The 20,019-nt window shown below is 55.9% G+C and overlaps 1 protein-coding gene across 3 annotated transcripts in view; it reads left to right on the forward strand.

Moving 5' to 3' along the window:
* The first annotated feature begins 1,248 nt into the window (after window positions 1-1,248).
* Window positions 1,249-20,019, forward strand: part of PALD1 (phosphatase domain containing paladin 1) — an 84,384-nt gene continuing 65,613 nt past the window's right edge. Inside the window, exon 1 of one of the 3 annotated variants that reach the window (XM_037130638.2) lies at window positions 1,249-1,337. The gene's annotated coding sequence lies outside the window, so the exon portion shown is untranslated. Of the gene's footprint in view, window positions 1,338-1,691; window positions 1,777-1,810; window positions 1,981-20,019 lie in introns of those variants that run through there. The other 2 variants (XM_037130639.2, XM_037130637.2) reach the window with 2 other exon arrangements.

Here is a 20,019-nt window from a genome sequence, read left to right on the forward strand (position 1 = left end):
AGACCCGGTGGGGCAGGAGGAGTCTGCAGGGAGCAGATGATCCAATGGGACACATTTTCACCCAACTCCCCCCCTCAGAGCGGTTTGTTATGACTGCTAACAGATCCTCAGACGTGGGGGAACTAGGGGTGAGGGACGCGCCAAGCCAAATGTGTGACCATGTCACAGATGGACAGACATGTTGGAAACCAGCTTTTACAAATTTTACACCAGGTATAATGCTGAGTGCTTTGGACCCGTGCCTCACACACAACTCTGAGGAGCTCCTTTTACAGGGTATTTTATACGTGTATTGTTCCCATTTCACTGATGAGAAAACTGAGGTTTGAATTTCATAAGTGCTTGCCAGGGTCAAGCTGGTGCTAAGCAGCTGAGCTGGATTTGGAGCCCAGGTCTGTTTTGACTCCAGCCCTTGTTTTCACCCCATAATCAGGAGAGAACAAACAGCTAAGAAGACCCCAGGGTGTTTCGGTGTTCGCTTCACCCTGGTGCAAGGGCAGCAGGCTCAGGAGGTAGCACCGTGCCTGTTCGCTCACATCTTCAGGGAACAGGGACTGGGTAGTCCAATTCGGAGATGAAGTTTTCATGATTGGAAATGACATAAAATCACAAGCCCCTCCCCCACCTCATCCTGTGTGTCTCATGTCCATCCCCCGTACACCAATCATTCTCCCACCTAGTCACCCCCTTGACAGCTGACACCCCTCTGACACCCCCTTTGCTGTTTCGGAGCCAGAGGACCAGGGTTGCGAGGTCTGCAGGAGGCTCTGTGCCCGCAGCCCCAGTCTGGGCCACACTAACTTCCCTCCCAGGGGAGGTCCCAGCCCAACTCCGTTCCCAGCCTCCTTCTGGCTCCTGGCACCCTTGGGCTCCCCACTCCCACCCCTCCCACAGCTCCCCTTTTCCATCCTCCCTGTGAACTGCACCCCTTAGAAGCCAGTTTCTTTGCCACTGGTAGGTTCTAAGATCACAGGACCCTTTTTCTGCTTGTACCGGCCTCAGGGCCAGCCACACTGAGCAGGGCTAGAGGGACTGGCAACAGATTGAGAGAGGGAGTCCTGTTAGGGACCCCGGCCAAGGACACTGCCCCCATCCCCATTCAGGGACAGAGGGGGAGGGTTGAGGGTACCAGTTAGGCCTGCGGTTCGTGTGTGCATGGCAGGGGGAGGGGGCAGGAAGCCAGCCCAGTCATCCCCAGTCTGCCTCTTCCGTAGGGCCCATACGTCACGCCCCCATCACCCTCCTCTAAAACTCTGAGCTAGACTTCAACTCTGAACAGAAGCCTCCGCTGGCCCCCTGCACTCAGTGGCCAGGCGCTAACCAGTGAGGCTGAAAGCGTACGTATGTCTGTTACCACAGAGCTTGCTTTTCTGGGGAGGGTTGGCAGTTGTCACCTGCAGGTGGCGGAGGCAGAGGAAAGGAGCACTGGACTTGAAGTCCAGGTCGTGGCCTTCGGCGTGCGAGCCTGCCTCGGCTCTGCTTTGGCGTTTGTGAAGAAGGGTCTTAACCGGACGTGTGTGGGACGATACCCAGTCCCACCTGCCGCGCCCGCACTGCGATAGCACCATGGGGACTGGACCCCGGGCGGGAGGTTTGGGGAAGGGCAGGAGGAAGTCTGCTGGGACATGAGCTGGCCTGGCTGCTCCGCGGGGCCCTGGCTGAGGCCCAGGCGCCCGCCCCCGTGGGAAAGCGCGGACCGCGACCCAGCGACTCTGCCAGCCAGCGGAGCAGAAGGGCGGCGCACGGAGCTGGAGCCGCGAGGGGGCGGGGGCGGCGGTGAGTGTCTCCGGGACTGGCAGGCCGGGGAAGTGTCGCGAGTCCGCAGGGCCGCGGGGTTGCTCGTCCCAGGCCCCACCAGGAGAGCCCTTTGGGTGGTGCCCGACGTCTTTGCCGAGCCCACCACTTGGTGCCCGCTGGGCAGCTCTCGGGCCCTCCTGTCCAGCCACTGGGTCCCGGACTGGATCCTCCGCGCAACGAAGGGTGAGCCCCCGCCTGAGCCGATTGTCTCAGGGTTCTAGGTTCAGCTGGACTTGCCCCTCCTACCCGCCCCGTCTCCACTCTCGGCCTCTGTCCAATAGCCCCATTCTCTGGCTGGTGGTGGGGAGGGGTGGTGTCTGCAAACTGTGTAAATTGTAAACTGTGCGGGCTGGAGGGTGGAGTTATAGTTCAAGGCCATCCGCAAAGCCCCCACTTGGTGCCAGGCCGGTGCAGGGGTGGGTCACACACACCACTGCAGCCTTTTCGTCCTCAACGGTGCTTGGTATACCCAGGGCCCTGGGCTCAGGTAGAGCAAAGGTTCTTTTCCCTTCACCCCGCCCGCGGCAGGGAAGCCCAGTCTGCATAACCATGGCCACAGTTTGTCAGCCCTGACCCGGGGACAGACTGGTCACACACACTGTGCACAGTTATTGCACACAGTACTTGTGACTCTGCAGAGTGGGTACTGAGAGGTGATGTCGTTCGTTAGAGGTCACGGCAACCACAGCTGGAGTTACCTTGAGGCTAATGAAACATAAGTTTCAGACACTTCCAAGGGGCCCCCTGCCGTAATTTGTATTTGCATTTTTGGGGTCTTTCCTTTAAAAGCCCCATCCCGCAACGGTGTGAGGCTCAGGCCCCATAACTGAGGACCTGGTCTGTCTGCTGTCCTCTACCACTCTGCCCAGGGTGGGCGGAGGTAGGGAGTTTTGGGGGGCCCGGCTGTGCGGGCCTGGCAGGGAAGGAAGAGGGCATCCAGGCCAGGTCAAGGGTCCCACATGACCTCAGCAAGATCCTCGGCTTCCCGAAACTCCAAACAGCCTGGCACCCCCAACGCCCAGCCCTTTGCCTGCTGTGGCAGGACACGGCTTGGGCAGACTTCCCGTGTGATCTCAGCTCCTCTCTGGGGTTCAGTTTCCCTCATCGGAGGAATGGCTGGTTATTACAGGGGTGACCACAGGAACCAGGGTAAATGTTGGAAGGGGCAGACAAAAGGCTCCGGAAAGCTGCTGGGTCCTGCTGTCCTGCCCTGTTTTCCGATCCTGCCCCACCTCCCCTCGCCTGTCAAGGCAAACCACTGCGCCTGGTGTGCGCGCAGTCCACGCTAGTCCACGCAGTCCACGCAGTCCAACTGCAGCATCTTCTCACCGTCATGGCGCCTCTTCACTCTCCCTGACGCCCAGTCACTCTTCACTGCCAAGGGCCCTCCCGCAGCTTGGGCTGTGGGACACTCCGTGTTGCCAAATGTGTTCTGGCCCTAACTGACCTCGAGGCAGTTTTTGACACAGTTGAAACGCTTCCCTAGCCCTTGACTTTTGAGCCACCAAGCTTTCCTTCCACCTCCTGCCACTGCTGCTCAGTCCTCTGTTCTCGTAGCCTCCTCCCCCCTGTCCAGCCCCCACCCTGCTCTGAGGGCTGGCCTCCCCTCCCACTGTGCACTTCTCCTGGAGGGTCTTGCCACCTGAGGCTTTAAAATGCCCCCAGACCATTCTTCTGAGCCTGGGGCCCCTAATCAACGGCCCCCTGGGCATCTCCCTGCCCAACCCCAGACCCAGCCCAGCGGTTTATGTCCCTTGCTCAGTGCTCCCTCTTCACTCTCGCCCCTCCCTCTACCCAGTTACTTAACCTGACGTCTGATTTCCTCTTCCCCTCAACACCCCAATGTCTAATCCAGTCCTCGCCTGTGGATTCTGCTTCCAAAACTGTTCTCTAAAATGCATCCTCTGTTCTCCATCTTCTCTCTCCCCAGCCATCCTGTCTCTCACCTGGACAACCACAATGGTCTCCCTGCTGGTCTCCCAGCCTCCGCCCTGCTTCCTCCCCTTCCATCCACGCCCACTGGAGCTGCTGTCCTGGGTGGGCCTGCAGCACTTCCCCCAGTAGAAGCTTCCAGAGCCTCCCATTGCCTTTGGGATGAGTACAAGCCCCCCGCAGCCCTGCCCTGGTGTCTCACTGCTGCCTAAGTACAGCAGCCTTCTTTCTGTTCCTGAAATTTCGTGAGCTTGTTCTCACCTCATGGCCTTTGTCCTTGCTGTCCCCTCTCCCTGGAATGCCCTTCCTCCCACTCTGCCTGGCAAAACCCTGTTGAGCTTTAATTCTTCATTATGATATGATCTCCTTGGAGAGGTGTTCCCCCACTACTCTGTCCAAAGCTTTTACACACCTTCAGAACACCTGTATTTCCCCTTCAGGGCACTTATCATCAGCTGTAGTTTGTCTTTCCTTGTGAGGCTATTGATTCATATCTTCCTCCTTTATACTTCCATAAAGGCTGTCGGGTTTACTGTCTGTGCTGTTCTGCATCCCTGCCTTTACTTAGCAAAGAGTAAGGGGGCAACCCAGGAAATACCAGCGGTGGGGAAGAGGAGAGGCCAGCTGCTGAGGCTGTCCTCCCACATCTGTCCAGCAGGTGGCGCCCCAGGTCAGAACTTCACTTAGACCTCTGCTCCCAGGGCGACTCCCACCCCTATCCCAGGGCCCCAGCTGGAGATCCGAAGGGCAGGTGCGGAGCCAGGCTGCCCTCTCTGCCTCCCTGTCCCACAGAACCCCTCACACTCCTCTTGGCTTGTTGGAACTCGTGGCTCTGCATCGTGGTTATCTTTACCAGTGTCCACTGTGGGGCTAGTGGCAACTTGAAACCAGAGACAGAATCTCACCTATTTATTTTTCCCTGGTGCCCATTCAGAGCTCGGAACACTGAATAAGTAACGGGGAAACAAAATGACTTCATTCTGTGGAGAGGTTATTGTTCTGGCGGCTAATGTGAAGGCTTTGGAGCCCGATTGCCTGGGTTCTAATCCTGGCTGTACTGCTTCCTAGTTGTGAGACTTTGGACAAGTTACCGAACCAACAGCCCCTCATTTTCCTCCTCCGTAAAAGTGGGAGCAGCGCCTGCCTCACACGGCAGTCTTGAGACTGGAGTGAGGAAACACACGGACAGTATCTAGAAAGGTACCTGGTGTGTAGTAAGTGGTCGGCGAATGGCAGCTTTTATTGTCGAGCGTCTCTTTACGCTCTGCTGGAACCCTCGGTCCCAGATGTGGGAGAGACGCCCTCTGCCAGACGCTTGAGCGTGGCACACGCACACGCACATGCACACGCACATACTCACACACAGAGCAACAAGTGCGGGAACAACATGTAACTCCCAGCTGCTGCTTAGGCAGGCCCAGGTGCCTCTCTTCCCAGAACAGGAGTCTGACAGGCGCCCTGTCACCTTCCTGGCACTGTGTCTTCTGTGCTCAGTGCCACCGGCTTGGCAGGACAGGTTTCCATGGCAGCAGGTGACCGAGCCTGCAGGCAGGGAGGGTGGCTGGTCTCGGCTGAGCCCCCGGGCTTTTTAGAAGGGCGTGGCTCCCGCCAAGGCCCAGGGCCTTCTGCTGCCCAGACACTCAGCCGGCACGGAAGTCATGGCCACGCCCGGGGCCCCAGGTAGTGTCCCTGCCCTGGGAACCCGGAGGCCGGCCCAGCCACTGGCTTCTGGCTGTTTCCCTGGCCCTGGGCGCGTGCACCTTCTGCTCATTCCTCACACTACTGGAAAAATCTGACGTGAACCTTTCTCCTTGTCCCACGGTGAACCCCTTAAGGTTGTACTCAGCACACAGTAGGCCTCTCTTGCTGTTTATGGGGTGAACGAATACATAAAGAGTGGGTTCCCATCCTGGCCCAGTGGCTCCGTTGGTTGGAGCATTGTCCTGTACACTAAAAGGCTGCAGGTTTGATCTCTTGTCAGGGCACGTACCTGGGTCGTGGGTTTGATCCCCAGTTAGGGTGCATATAGGAGGCAACTGATCAATGTTTTTCTCTGGCTCTTTCTCTTCCTCTCTCTCTAAGATCAATAAACATACCCTCAGTTGAGAATTTTAAAAAATCAGTTCCCTCTCATCACCTTCACGGGAGTAAAGTTGTGAGACCACCGCTGCAGGCAGGGCCCAGATTCCAGCCCTGACGGGCGTGCTCCTGCTCTCACGAGCCGACATCCCAGAGGGGGAGAAAGACAGTAACAGACAAGCAAACAGAACAAGTTCAATATCGGATTGTGACGGTGGCGCACTGAGTATTATAACCAGGTGATATCCCAGCGAGAAAATGAGTAGCTGCCGCCGCCGGTGGGGGCAGCCGGGAAGGCCTTTCCGAGAAGGTGACGTGTGAGCACAGGCCTGAAAGGAAGGAAGGTGTGGAGGAAGAGCACTCTGGGGAGAGGGACCAGCAAGTGCAAGGATCCCAAGGAGGGACCCCGGCAGGCCAGCTGGAGGGGCGGAAAGAGGTTAGGCTGCGACTCAGCGGGTGAAGGGGATGAAGGTAGGGCAGTGAAGGGCACTCGCCTTAAAGTCACAACCTGACGGATTTTCACAGAGGCAACCCGTACCCAGATCAAGGCAGAGCACACCCCCAGCACCCCAGAAGGCGCCCTCGGGTCCCTCCCAGGCAATGTGGCCCCTCACCCAGAGGTGACCACTCTTCTGACCTTGACCGCCACCGGTTGGCGTGGCCTGTCCTAGGCCTTCAACTAAGTGATGGAAGCCTATCCTGTGTGCTGACCTGTACCTGGCTTTTTCCACTTATCAAGTCTGTGATGTTTATCCACGACGCTGCGTCTGGTGGTAGCGCCCTCATTTTGGTCTCTGGGATGTGTTCCGTTACAAGACCACACCACAGCGTCTTTGCTCGTTCTCCTGTTGGCGGACATTCATTCGAGTTGTTTCCAAGTCGTTGGCTGCTCTGAACCATGCAGCCAAGAACAGCCTTGTCCACGGCCTGGGCGCTGCCTCGTGAAGCGTGTGTACACTTACGTGCTGGTGGAGGGTGAGCCAGTTCGACCCTTTCATTTTGCAGGTGGGGAAACAGGCCCAGAGAAGGGAACGGACTTTCCCTCTGGTCACCCGGGCCATCGGTGACTCAGGGGGGCACATTGCACTAGGCAGAGGGAAGAGCAGAGGAAGAATATTTGGGGGACCTGCAGCATTTCAGGCTATTTATGTGTGTTATGTCATTTGCCGTAATCCTCAAGAGAACCCCACAAATTAGGTATTGATATGGCCATTTTACACACAAGGGGCCTAGTCTAAGAGGTGGGGTCAGGACTCAGGCAAGTCTGTCTGACTCTAAAGCCCGACCCCTTCATGACCTGCCGCCCCCCGGGGACGGGTGGGGGCTCCTTGTGCCAGGGCTGCAAAGTGCAGAACCTGTGGGGACAGGAGACACTTGGGGGTCCCTGGGCAGGACGGCGTGCAGCTGGGAGAAGCAGTTGTTTTGAGCCCCTGCCAGCCCTGAACTGGCCTGTGTTTCTCTTCTGAGGGCAGTTTCTCTTCTGCAGGGTCAGGTCAGCTCACGGCCTGAGCCCCAGCTTCATGGTGAACTGGCTGTGTGACCTGTGGGCAGACGTCGCCTCTCTGTGCCTTGGGTACCGTCTAGCTCTGACCCTCTCAGCTGGGGTTGAACTGGGGGGTCTTCCGGCCTCTGTTGGCCTGAGGGTACCTCTTGCTCCAGGGCAGCTGCCAGAGAAGGCTGGAAGGAAGAGGCGGTTTTGGGACTCTGGGAGCAGCCCACGGGACTGTGGGGTCTCTGTGTCCCACAAAATGGCCTTGCTACTATGCCGAGCTGGACCTTGGCCACTTGGGCTTCTTAGGGGGGGCTTTCTGTGTGCATATGGTGGTGGGGGGTACTTATTTTCTCCCGTCTACAGATTGTCTTCTTTTTTTAAACTCGTGATAAAATATAGGTAACATAAACCTGACCACTTTAACTCCTTTTAAGTGTACAGCCTTTGAACACTTCCACGCTGTCGGGCAGTCGTCACACCTTCCGCTTCCAGAGCCGCTTCCTCTCTCCCAGCTGGGACTCCGCACTCAGGCAACGCCAACTAGCAGAGGCGTTTGGAGTGGTGGCCTGGGGAGGGACAGTGCGTGCGGGCAGCCCTCCCTGAGTGCCCTGGGGGAAGCTACGAGAGGAAGTGAGCAAACGTGGAACACGCTGGTGGGAATAGGCAGGGATTTACAGCAGAAACAGGGCCCGGAGCTGCAGACTCAGCCTGCTCACCTCCAGGACCCTGCCGGGCTTTCCTGATCCCCCCGGGGGGGCAGTTTATTTCCTTCCTGCCACCCCCACCCCCAGCCTCCCCTCTACCCCCTCTCCCTACAAAACAGTGGGCATTTCACCGCCTCCCTGCCTCCTCCAGCAGCAGCTCCGTGCACCCCCTTCAGAGAGTTGGAGTGGGGGGTGGCAGGCTGGGAGGTGAGTGGGGGGCCCCGGAGACTTGTCCACAGCTTTCTAAATGTCACATGGCAGCTAGGTGTGAATTCAGAGCCCAGAGCCCAGCTTCCTGGGGGGCAGTGGGGTGCTGAGTGATGAGAGAAAGAAGGACTTCATTCTGTTCTTTGACCCCCTTGGGAAAGAACCCCCCAGGGTGTCTGGTGGCAGAATGACAGTTTTGGCCTCTTTTGGTCCTGGAGGTTCCCACAGGCCTTTGAAAGCCCTGGGGACATGGAGTTGGAGGAGTGGCCTGGGGCGGGGTGTGAGGTGGCGGCCCTCCAGCGTTTGGAAGGAGGAGACGCACCCCTGTGCCCTCGTGGTCCTGTGTGGTCGTCGGGCTCACGTGAGGAGTAAGGGCGTCCCAACACCCAGGGCCGTTCTGCCGGGAAGTCTCCCAGGGAGTCAGCTACCCGTCCCTGGAGGATTCAAGTCAGGCAGCAGCTTCGTGGCTGAACAGGAGAGCTCCCGACTCAGAGAGGACCGAGGGGCGTGGGGCAAGTTCTCCACCGTGTCTGTGCCTCAGTTTCTTCATTCATGTGATGACAGTGATGAAATACGCTTTCAGAAGTGAGGAATGAGACTGTGGATATGCAGCCTAACACAGTACCCAGCACTAAGAAAACACCCCGTAGCCCTGATCGGGTACCTCGGCGGGTTAGCACATCACCCTGTTACACCAGGATTGTGGGCTCGCTTCCCGGTCTGGGCAGTTACAAGAATCAACCAATGAATGTGCAAATAAGTGCAACACAAATCCGTCTCTCTCTCCCTGTACCTACCTCTCTCCCCCCTTCCTCTCTCTCTCTCTCTCAAATCAATAAATAAAAATAAAATAAAGTACCCCATATGTAGGACAAGGGTACTTTGGGGGTACTGTGAGGAGGTCCTGGGTGAGGGGTGTTGTTGATTAAATCCTTACCAAGAGCCCTTCAGCCCCGATGTCCCGTGGAAGGAGAACCATGGGACTCTCTGGTAGTGTCCCCAAGTTGTCTGAAGTTCGTTGCCTGCCACCAAATGGGCACTTTGTCTACCTACCCACCAGGTGGGGTCTAGGAGGCGCACCTTGTGTTTACGTGCAAGGCAGAAATTACTCATCCATTTTACAGATGGCGAGACGGAGGCCCAGGGCCCAGAGAGGTCCGCCAACCTGCCCCGTGCAGACTTACCAAGGCAGGGCCTAGATTAGGGGCTGGGCTCCGGAAGCCTGGGCGGAAGCTCTGTCCACCCAACCGGTCTGCTCACGGCCCTTGTCAAGCCTGAGCCCTTGGCTCCCAGATGGTTAGAGAGGCTGCCTGACTGTCTTCCCAGGAGGAAGGTGGGGCCGGGGCACCAGGCAAGGTTTTTAAGGGCGCTTCCTTTCTCAGGGTCAGGTGTGGGGCTCCCTTCCCTGCCTTTACTCCAAAAGAAGCCCCTGCCTTCAGTAGTGGACAGAGCACAGCAGGGGTGGCGTCAGGACAGCCCTCCTGGGTGAGCGACGACATCCTCTCTGAGTCTCAGTGCTTGGGGGGAGATGGAGGGGCGTCTGCTTCTCACATGGCAATTTCGAGAAAGACCTTTGTACTCCAAAAAGCACTTCACAGACCCTGGCTTCAAGCTCGACATGTAGTAGGTACTCAGGACTTGCATTTCTTCCCTGTTTCTCTGCCCCAAACTGCCTCTTAAAGTGGAAGCTGCTACCCTGCTGTGGTTGGAGGGTTGGCCTGGCCAGTCACACAAGCATTTATTAAGCTCCTAGTTTATGCCCTGGCCTGGAGCACAGACATGAACAATGTGCACAGCTCTGGCGTCCAGAGCTCATTGCTTAGGGACAGAGGGATCCGCAAACCAAGGAATCCTGCCGGTCGGTTACGGCGTGTGTGGGGGGGGGTGAGGGCAGCCTTGAGGGCTGTGGCTCCGAGCTCCCGTCCAGACAACTTGCTGCAGGGTGCAGTTAGCCGACTGTCCCCGCTGCCTCACCGTCAGGATCCACTGCTGCATTCACCTTCTCCCTGGGCGGATCCTGGCCAGTGGCTGAGCCCAGTGGGGGTCCTAGAGCCAGGCCCCACCTGCCAAATGCAGGAGTCCTTTAACAGCAGTCTTTGCTCTGGTGTCCCATCAGCCAGGCTAAGACGTTCTCAAGGCCACACCGGGTCTAGGGCTCGTCCTTCCAAGCCCCTGGCTCCCCCCCCCCCCCCCCCCGCTTCACAGGCGTCAGACCTGCAACACTGTATGAGGCCCTCCCCACTCAGCCCTGCCCCTGCCTCTCACAGGCACTTCGCCAGTAAGCCTCCGGCACTGCCAGCTTTGCCTTGGAGTCTGCTTCCCAGAGCATCGGAACCCACACGTGGTGTGACGTGCCACATGCTCCAATGGGCACTTGGGTGTTCGGAGCACAGCCTCACCGCCCTCATTCTGGGGGAGCAGTGGGGGCATCAGGTCTTTGGTTGCTGGCACAGGTGGGGTGCAGCCAAGTGTTGAGGGTGGAGAAAGGTGAGCTTTAAAAACAATTATTTGTTTATTTTTAGAGAGAGCAGGGAGGGAGGGAGAAAGAGAGGGAGACATTGTTCGGCTGCCCCTCTCACACACCCTAACCAGGGACCAGCCCTGCAGCCCAGGTGTGTGCCAAGACCAGGACAATGTCCAACCAACTGAGCCACATTGGTCGGGGTGAGAAAAGTGGGCTCTTAAATTATTTATTTATTTATTATTGATTTGATTTGAGAGAGAGAACCATTGATTTGCTGTTCCCCTTATTTATGCATTCTTTGGTTGCTTCCTGTATGTGCCCTGACCAGAGTTCAAATCCACAACCTTGGCATAATGGGACAACGCTCTAACCAACTGAGCTATCTGGCCAGGGCAAGAAAGGTGGGCTTCGATGTCAGGGTGCCTGCTGTGACTCCCAGCTCTGCCTCCTGCCAGCTGTGTGCCCTGGGGCCGGCTGGTCCATCTCCCTGAGCCTCATCTGCTGAAGGAAGACAAGCTGCCTCCTGCCTCCTGGGTGGGGTTGAGGCTTCAGCGAGTTAATACGCGTGGACCTCGGCAGAATAAACACTCAGTGTCTCTTCTTCCTTGGAGGAGGAAGACTGTGGAGGGGAGGGGCAAGCTGCCACCTCCGAGTCCACTGCTTCTGGCCTCAGAAAGCACACTGAACTTGAGGGCCGAATGTGCACGTGGCCAGTGTACTCTCGACAGGAAGTGGCGCCACCCGGTTCCCTGACATCCTCAGGTGGGAGCATCGCCCTCTGGGCTGTGGGTGGGAGGGGGCCAGAGTCTTGGTACAGGGGCAGGTGGCTGAGCTGAGTTGGCTCACTGCAGAGTCACTTGACCCAGTGGTTCCCGAACACCGGACCCTTGACAGCCACTTTAGAGCCACCCAGAGGTCTTCCCCAGGTTCCAGCCCTGGAGCTTCTGGCCTAACAGAGCTGGAGAGGAGCCTGGGGATCTGCAGCTGGGCCCTTCCTGCTGGTGATTCCAATGCACACGTGGGCAGGCCCAGCCTTGGCCCAGGGCGTACCTCTGACCGCCATGACATAGAATGCCTGTCTCAGGTGCCCGGTTGGGGGCGGCGGTGTCTCAGGGGGATTTCCAAACCAGCAGAGCCTCAGTGGCCTCTAGTTTATGTGAATGTGCACAGTGCGCCATTGTGCTTCTGAGTGTACTTTGGACAGGAATGGACTCTAATGGGCTGGGCTCTTTCTCTGGTTCTGCCCACTGCGGGGTGCTTCTAAGACAGCACATGGTGAGATGGTGCCTAAGGGTGGGAAGCCTAGCTCCGGCCCATTAGGACAAAGACAGAGATGGATCAGGTAGTGAGCTCCTCATCTCTGGGAGCAGTCAAGCAGAGGAAGGGACTACCACCCCTTGAGTGTTTGTTTAAGTATATTTATTACATTTTTCTATTATCGTTTAGTCCCCTTACACAACTCTCCCCCTGAAATTCCCACACCGTTGCCCATGTCCATGAACCCTTCTGACTTTTTGCTCAATCCCTCCAGCCCCTAACTTCCCCGACCCAGCCGTCATCTGTTCTCCATCTATGAGTCTGTCTCTGATTTGCTGGTTAGTTCAGTTTGTTCATTAGGTTCCACATGTGAGTGGAATTGTATGGTACTTGTCTTTCTCTGACTGGCATATTTCACTTAGCATAAGGTTCTCCAGGTCTATCCATACTGTTGCAAAGGGTACATTTTCCTTCTTTTTTTATGGCTGAGTAGTATTCCATTGCATAAATGTCCCATAGTTGTTTTATTCATTCATTTACTGATGGGCACTTGGGTTGCTTCCATATCTTGGTGATTGTAAATAACACTTCCAGAACCTTTTCCTGTCTAAGTAGAAGAGTTACAGCTGTGAGTTTCAACTTGCAAAGAGCATTTTATCCTATAGATCATCAGGAACCCCTGGGCTCTGGCGAAGGTGGGGGTGGAGTGGGCTAGAGGCGCCTGAGGACAGACTGGGTACAGCAGCTCTGGGGAGAGAACGAGGGAGTCGAGGCGGGGATGCTGGTGCTGAGGCACTGCCCCCGAGGCAGCCGCCCACCCCCGGGCAGACTGCCTTGAGGGTGTTGTGCAGGGTGTCCCACCAGGCCTGGTGGGGTTCACTGACTGGCCTCCCTTTGTTTCTGTAAACTGCCTTTATTCTGTCTATCACAGTCCGTTGTGGGTAGGAGTGAACTGGTGTGAGGTCTGGGGGCTGCTTTGAAACGCTCCAGCAAGAAAACCAGAAAAAAAAGATAATGGACATAAAGCATGCGTGGCAGAACCTTGATAATGGCCTCATCTGGATGGTGGCTGTATAAAACCAACCATACCCTTCTCTACCTTTGTGCATATATATAATGTTCAAAATAAAAATGAAAAATGAATTATTAGACTAGGTCATAGATGCGCAGGGTAAAAACCCAGCTGTACAGCAGATTCCTGAGTGGAAGGCAAGCCAGCTTCCCTCCCGCTGGCCCTCTTCCCGGTGCCTTCCATGGCCTTCTAGAGATTGGCCATGTGTATACAGCCTGTGAGATCGATTTTTTAATTATTAAAAAATAGCATATCCACGTGGAGCAAAATTCGAATGCATGGGAAGGTGTACAGTGAAATGTTTCCCTTCAGCCGGAGCCCTACCCCACCCAGCTCCTCAGAGGCAACTGAAGTTCCTGGTTTCTTCCCGCTGTTCAGAGACATTCGGTGTGTGTGTGTGTGTGTGTGTGTGTGTGTGTGTGTAAAATATACAGACTGCTTATACAGCCTCTAAAGTGCTGGCGTGTTAGATACTCTGTCCGCCATCTCCTCTCCTGGTTCTTTCTCTCCCTCCCTCCTTCTTTCCTCAGCTGCAGAGCTGAGTGAGTAATTTTCCTTAATCCATAGCACGTCATCATCGTCATCATCATCATCAACATATGTGAGGCCTTTCGTTCATGTTTTCTCGTTGCTTTATTTTCCCTTCATCTCATTTTTTTTCTTGTAGACGCCATGGTAGAGTGTTTGATAAATACTTTTACAGAAGGTACATCCCCTCATTTTTAAAACCGGTGGCATTTTTCTCTGTGCGTACATGGCTAATCCAGCTCCGTTTGCGACTTTATACCCGGGACGCTGTGTCTCCGTGCTCCCTCACGTCTCTTGAGGTGCGCCCCTCGGTGGGTGGGAGTCACTGGGCCGGCTTCCCTGGCTGGAGTCCACGTGAGTCCCCCTGGGGACCCTTGGGGGACACTGCCCTGACTGTCCTTGTCCCTGCCCAGCTCCGCAGATCCCTTGCCGTCAGCCCCCAAATGTCCGCCTCACGTTGTAAACAGCCACATGGCGTTTCTGGTTTCCGGGTGTGCCCTCACCTGTCTGGCTGCTCGTCTCCCGCCGGCAGACCTTTCAGCGGCTCCCGTCTGTGTGCGTCACGGGTGGGGATGCCGGCCGGGCTGCCCCTCTGGGAAGCAGCACGGGGCTCCTCAGAAAACCGAACGTGGATCTGACTTATGACCCAGCGATTCCGCTGCTGTGTATTTTTCGGAAGAAACCCGAAATGCTCATTCAAAAGGACACATGCACCCTGTGTTCGTCTGGGCGTTATTTACAGCAGCCTGGAAATGGGAGCAACCCGAGGTCCATCAGGAGAGGCCCGTGGATGGAGAAGCTGCAGGGCCTGTGCACAGTGAGTGTCCCTTCGTCATAAAGAAGAATGAAATCTTACCGAGAGCATATTAAGCTCAGGGAACTAAGTCAGCCAGAGGAAAAAACTACCATATGATTTCACTTTTATGTGGAATTTAAAGAACAAAGCGAACCAACCAGCAAAATTGAAACAGACACGACACAGAGAGGGGACTGGTGGCGGCCAGAGGGAGCGTCTGGGGCCCGGATGGAAGCGAAGGTGGGACTGAGATGTAAGGGGGCCGTTAGAAAGCGCAGCGTGGGGAGTGCGGTCCATGGCATGGCCGTGACTGTGGGCGGTGCCGGTGGGACCGCTCTGTGAAGTGCATGCGACTGTCTAACTGCTATGCTGTCCACCTGAAACCAATACAACATAATACTGAAAACAAAGTGTAACTGAAAAGAAAAATAGCACAGGCTCCTGGCCCCATTTCTGGGGTGTGTGTGTGTGTGTGTAGACTTGCTGGGACCCTCGGTGCCAGGATGGCGTCTCAGAATCAGCTCCGTTTGAGATGCTGCTCTCTGCCCAGAGACAGAGTCACAGTCCACAGGGAAAGGGCTCAGTCCCTCCACGTCAGATGCCAGTTGCCAGCCCAGATTGTTACCTGTGCTTCTGACTGCCCGGCTACGAATCAGAGGCTCCCATGATCACCCTGCCCGCTCAGGTTCGATTAATCTGCTAGCACTGCTCACAGAAATCAGGAAAACCCGCTTCCTCTCGATCACTGATTTACATAGTAATCAACAGCCACCTCGTGAAGAGAGACAGAGGGTGAGACCCAGAAGGAAGGAGCTTCTGTCATCCTGGAGCTTGGAGCCCGCGGCTTGTGGAAATTTTCTGGTTCCTCACCATGGAGGCTCTGAAATGAAATGCTGTCCTTTTTTGGGGGGTGTTTTATGGAAGCTTCATTACCCATCATGATTGACCAAGTCAATCATTGGCTACAGATTCAACCTTCAGTCCCTCCCCGCTCCCTGGAAATCAGGGGGTGGGGCTGAAAGTTCCAATCCTCTGACCTCTGGGATGGTTCCTATCAGCTGCCCGCCCCCACGCCACAGGCACTTCATTAACATCACAAGAGACACCACCTTCACTCTCACCCCGTAGGAAGTTCCTAGGGGTTTGGGAGCCCTGAGCCAGGAACTGTGATGGAGACCAAATATATCTGGTAAATCACACTGTGGAACCAATCTTTCTCCATTGAAAACTGTGACTAACCTGGGGCTGTAGCCAGTTCCTGCCTGTGCAAGCACGTGATAGGCTAAGTTCCTAGAAATGGAATCGCTGAGGCCAGTAGTCTGTGCATTTGTCGTTTGCACGGACACTGTCATTCGATACTGTTGAAGAGCGAGCGCCAGAGTGTCCCTTTCCCACCCCTCTCCACAGCTATCTTTTGGCACCAAGGTTCTCTGAGGTCCAGAGAGGGTGGGTGACTTGGCTGGGCAGTGAATGTTGACATCCAGACTAGAACTCAGGAGGCTGAGCCCGGGCCAGTGATCTTTCCAAGGCACTTGGCTGCTAGGTGTTCCAAGCTTCATGAGTCTGGGACTTTCTCTGTAAATCTGGGGCCTCAGCCTCTCCTGGGAGGTTTCTGGTAATCAAGCACCGCCCCCTGCCCGGGTCTGGTGGAGGGTCCACCCAGGAGCTCTGTTCCTGGGGACCAGGAGGTTGCCACAGGAAGGCCCCTGGGGGGCAGCCGAGTCAGGCCTCTGTAGCCCCCTGCCCCGCCCCCACGTCCCCTGCAGCATCGTCGTGAAAGGCTCTGTGAGAGTGAGACATCCTTGGGAGCCCGAGTGGTGTTGCTTGGAGACCACGGGGCAACGCGTCTAGATCATTCAAAGGAGGGAGGGTGGGAGGGAGAGGGACGACAGCCTGTTTGTTCGGGGATGGATGGTCTCCCTGCCGCAGGGTTTGGCAGAACCCCTCTCAACCCCTCCCTCCCCATGCCCCGTTCTGTCCGGCGTCCAGAGCCTGGGATTGTTCAGGGAGACCCAGCAGGAGGCCAGTGGGAGCCCCTTTCTGACAGCAGTGGGGGCAGGGGATTCCCTGCCTGTTCTCCGAGCACCGCAAGCGCTGGCCTGGGGCGGGGGAGGGGAGGGCAGTGGGACAGAGCCCCAGGGGGGTCTTCTAGTGATGATGGAGCCACAGCTACCACTGTGTGCTGAGCATTCTGTCCAACAGCTGTTTGTTAAGAGTTTAAATGTATTCGTTCACTTTCTCTCAAAATTCTGTCACGGTAGGTAGGGCTATTCCCATTTCATAGGTGTGGAAACAGAGGCTCAGAGGCTTGCCTGAGGTCACGCAGCTTGTAAGCGGCAGAAATGAATGAAAACTCATGTCTGCCCGATGCCAAGGCTGGAACAAGTCACTGAACGGTGCTAGAGCTGGCGGTGCCCCTGCAGGACATCCATGTTCACTCTGAGCTGACCTGGGAGGTCGAGCTGAGTCCCCCTCCCCTGCCTCCCTTCTAGTGCCCTGGTCTCACCTCCCCACCAAGAAACACATCGGCCCGAAGCTCTTAGCTTAGTCTGTCTCTCTCACAGGTCTGCGAGCACCTAGGGCAGGGCACATAGTAGGTGCTTAAAATATGCCCCGTGGAGCTCGGCTGCTTACGTGGCTCTCCCTGAAACAGGGGTGCTGGTTCTCTCCCCCACAGTCCTGCCTGGAGCAGAGGACAGTGTCCCGCCCTTGAGCGTTTTCTGCTCCAGCTGGACTGACCCAGAGCCCTCGGCACTTCCTTAGGGCTGGGCTTCGGAGGGCTGCCCTCGCTGTCTGGCTGGGATTCAGTACCTGTACCTGGACAGGCATGATCTCCTCGGCAGGAGTCTGCCAAGGCGCCAGCTGGGGCGGGTGGTGAAGGCTGCTGGGCGTGGGGGCACTTGCCCCGGGTGGTCTGGGACACCCACTAGCAGGACGCTAACTCTTCAGTGTCCTAGCTTTTAAAGAGCAGGCACCTCAAACCAGGCTGGGCTGAACTGTGGGTGGACTGGGAGTAGGGAGCTGGGGCAAAAGTGGGAGGACGTGCCAGGAACCCGGGCACAGGGATCAGTCAATGCCTGTCCGGATCCTGAGCTTGTGCTGGAGTCCGCACTGTCCCCTCACCCTCTGCTGGACCCCAGTGCCATCTCCTGCTGTGTGGGACTTATCATGGCCTATCTTCAATCATAATTGTTTATCTGTTAACGATGGCAGTAAAGGGTGGTGCTTTAAATTCATTGCTGCATGTAATCTCATAAGCACCTGCTGGTGTCAATGCCATGGTTGCCCTGAGTTAGCCGAGGCTCAGACACCTCTGTCATTTGTGGTGACAAGCAGCCCCACTGGTACACTGCTCTACACCTTTCTGTTGTGTTATGTTCTTCATAGCAGGAGTCACTCAGAAATGGTCTTGCTTCTGTTTATTATTTGTTTATTATATCCCGCACCCCACCCCACTAAAATGTCAGCCCCATGAAAGCAGGACCTTGTCTGCCTCGTGTATTGCTTGGGGCCCAGAACAGGGTTTGAAATACAGAAGGGACTCTGTTGATGTTTGTTGACTGACTGAATGAAGTATTTGTTGAATGAATGAACCAGGACTCCTTCTCCCTGTTTTCTCTTCTTTTGCTGGCGCGCTCTCCCTGCAGTACTTGAGGGATGTTCTGGAGACAGAATCATGCCTCTCCCACCTCTCCTGGGCACTCTTGAGTCAGGTATCGAGTGGCACCAGGGATGGGAGGGGAGTGCCCCCTGCCCTCGGGGACCTCATCATTCTGCACAGCATTTTCAAACTGCAGGTCACAGGCAAAATGAGTTTTGCGCAATGCAATCATCAAAAATAAAAATAAATAGGATAGGACAGGTTAGAAAGTGTGAGAATACATCACACACAGTAAAGCTAAACATTTGTGTGTGTGTGTGTGTATGTGTGTATGAACCACACACATATTCATTTCTCTGTGCAGCTGGTGAGCCCATGTAAAATGTATTGTTTACTTTGAATCGTGGTAAAAAAAATTTGAACCTAGTGTGTGAATCTGAGATGTGGGAGATTGCATCTGTGGTCCTGGAAGGTACGACCAATTGAATGAATAATCCTGCATTTAATTGTGATGTCAACTATGGAACATACATTCTGTACCATGCAGAGGTGCTCAGGTCCAAGACCGCTGCACAGAGGTGATGCAGAAGGAGCCCAAGAGTAGACAGAGATCTTGTGAGCCAGGAAGACTGCCCGGAGGAGGTGAAACCCTGAACTCAGCTTCAAAGAACCCCTCTGCCCTGGCAGGTCCGTGTGTGAACTCAGGTGGCAACGATAGTAACAATAACCAGGGCTGCTGCGTCCGTGAGCTCTGGCAGAGTGCCAGGCACCCTTTAATCCTCCAGACATTCCCGGGAGGCAGAACCGCTCTTCATATAATTTTACAAATGAGAAAAATGAGACCTGGAGAAACTAGATGACTTTTAGGGGAGGGGGTTACACGGTGGTAAAGTTGCGGAGGTGAGGTCCGGGGCAGGTTCAGCCTGTCCGAGGCCAGCGTCTGTAAGCCCTGGACCGCGAATGGAAGGGGCCTGGATCCCGGAGACTGGGCAGTGGGACCGGCAGGGTGGACAGTCGCAGCAGGACCCGGGCAGCCAGGGAAGACTGAGAAGGGTCTGGGTTGGGACTTGGGCAGTAGGCACACAAGCCTGGGGCTTGGAGACCATCTGCCTCGGGGGAGGGCTGCGGGCTCCACGGCACCCACCCCGGAGGGCCTACCTGAGCTCCGGTTCTTGGCAGGGACGTGGCCACGGGCATCCCTCCAGCCCAGTGCCCCAGCCGGAGGGCAGGCTTGGTGGGGAACGAGGAGGAGGAAAGAGCGGCGGGCTTGCTTCTCATCTTTGTCAAGTCTCACCTTCCGGGTTCGAACCCAGCTCCTCTGCCTTCCAGTGAGGCGTTTGTGCCTGTCCAGAAATAATTCTGGGCTTGAGCATCGCCACAAAGGAATAGTGGGTTCCCACAGCTTATTTTTCTGTGCAGGAACTAAATTTGGGAGTTCTTCCCCAAGAGCACCAGCACCTTGCTTACTTGGGCGGAGGGGGCTGTGGGCGGCTACAAGCAGTCCTTCCGGAAGTGTGGGAAACGGGGTTATGCTCTGTTCTGCGCCCCGGCAGCCTGGGTTCGGGCTGCAGCGGGTTGGTCTGTGTGTGCTGCACATCCGTACCCACGCGTGCTCCTTCGTATGTCCACACGGATGCCTATTGGACGCTTGCACAAACATGTACTCCCTTATGCACATCTTTGCACGTGTGAGTTCCCACATGAGCAACACAAACACGTATGTGTGCATACACAAGCCTACATTTGTCCATGGGGCTCTGGCATTCTTTAGACAATAGGATGGTATCTCAGGTGCTTGTGCGTGTGGAATGTGGGGCGGTGGTTGAGCTGGTAGGGTGCTGGCTGAGTGGGTGGCGGTCCTGTTTTGGGACCATCAGTCATTTCTCAGGGACTTTTGGATGTTTGCCCTGAGCTTCTGAGCCTTTTTGGGAGCTTCTGTGATGATTTGGGCAGATACAGTTGGCCCAGCTTATTCCTCTCTCTCCCTGGGGCTGGGGAGAGAGCCTTCTCTTGGGTATACCTAGGGCTGCCCAGGGCTGCCCTGTGTCCCTTCTTTCTTCTCTCCCTCAGGATTCAGCTTCCTCCCCTCC

Source organism: Artibeus jamaicensis, unplaced genomic scaffold, assembly GCF_021234435.1.
Source record: "Artibeus jamaicensis isolate MK-2021 breed Jamaican fruit bat unplaced genomic scaffold, CSHL_Jam_final contig_332, whole genome shotgun sequence".
Lineage (NCBI taxonomy): Eukaryota > Metazoa > Chordata > Mammalia > Chiroptera > Phyllostomidae > Artibeus > Artibeus jamaicensis.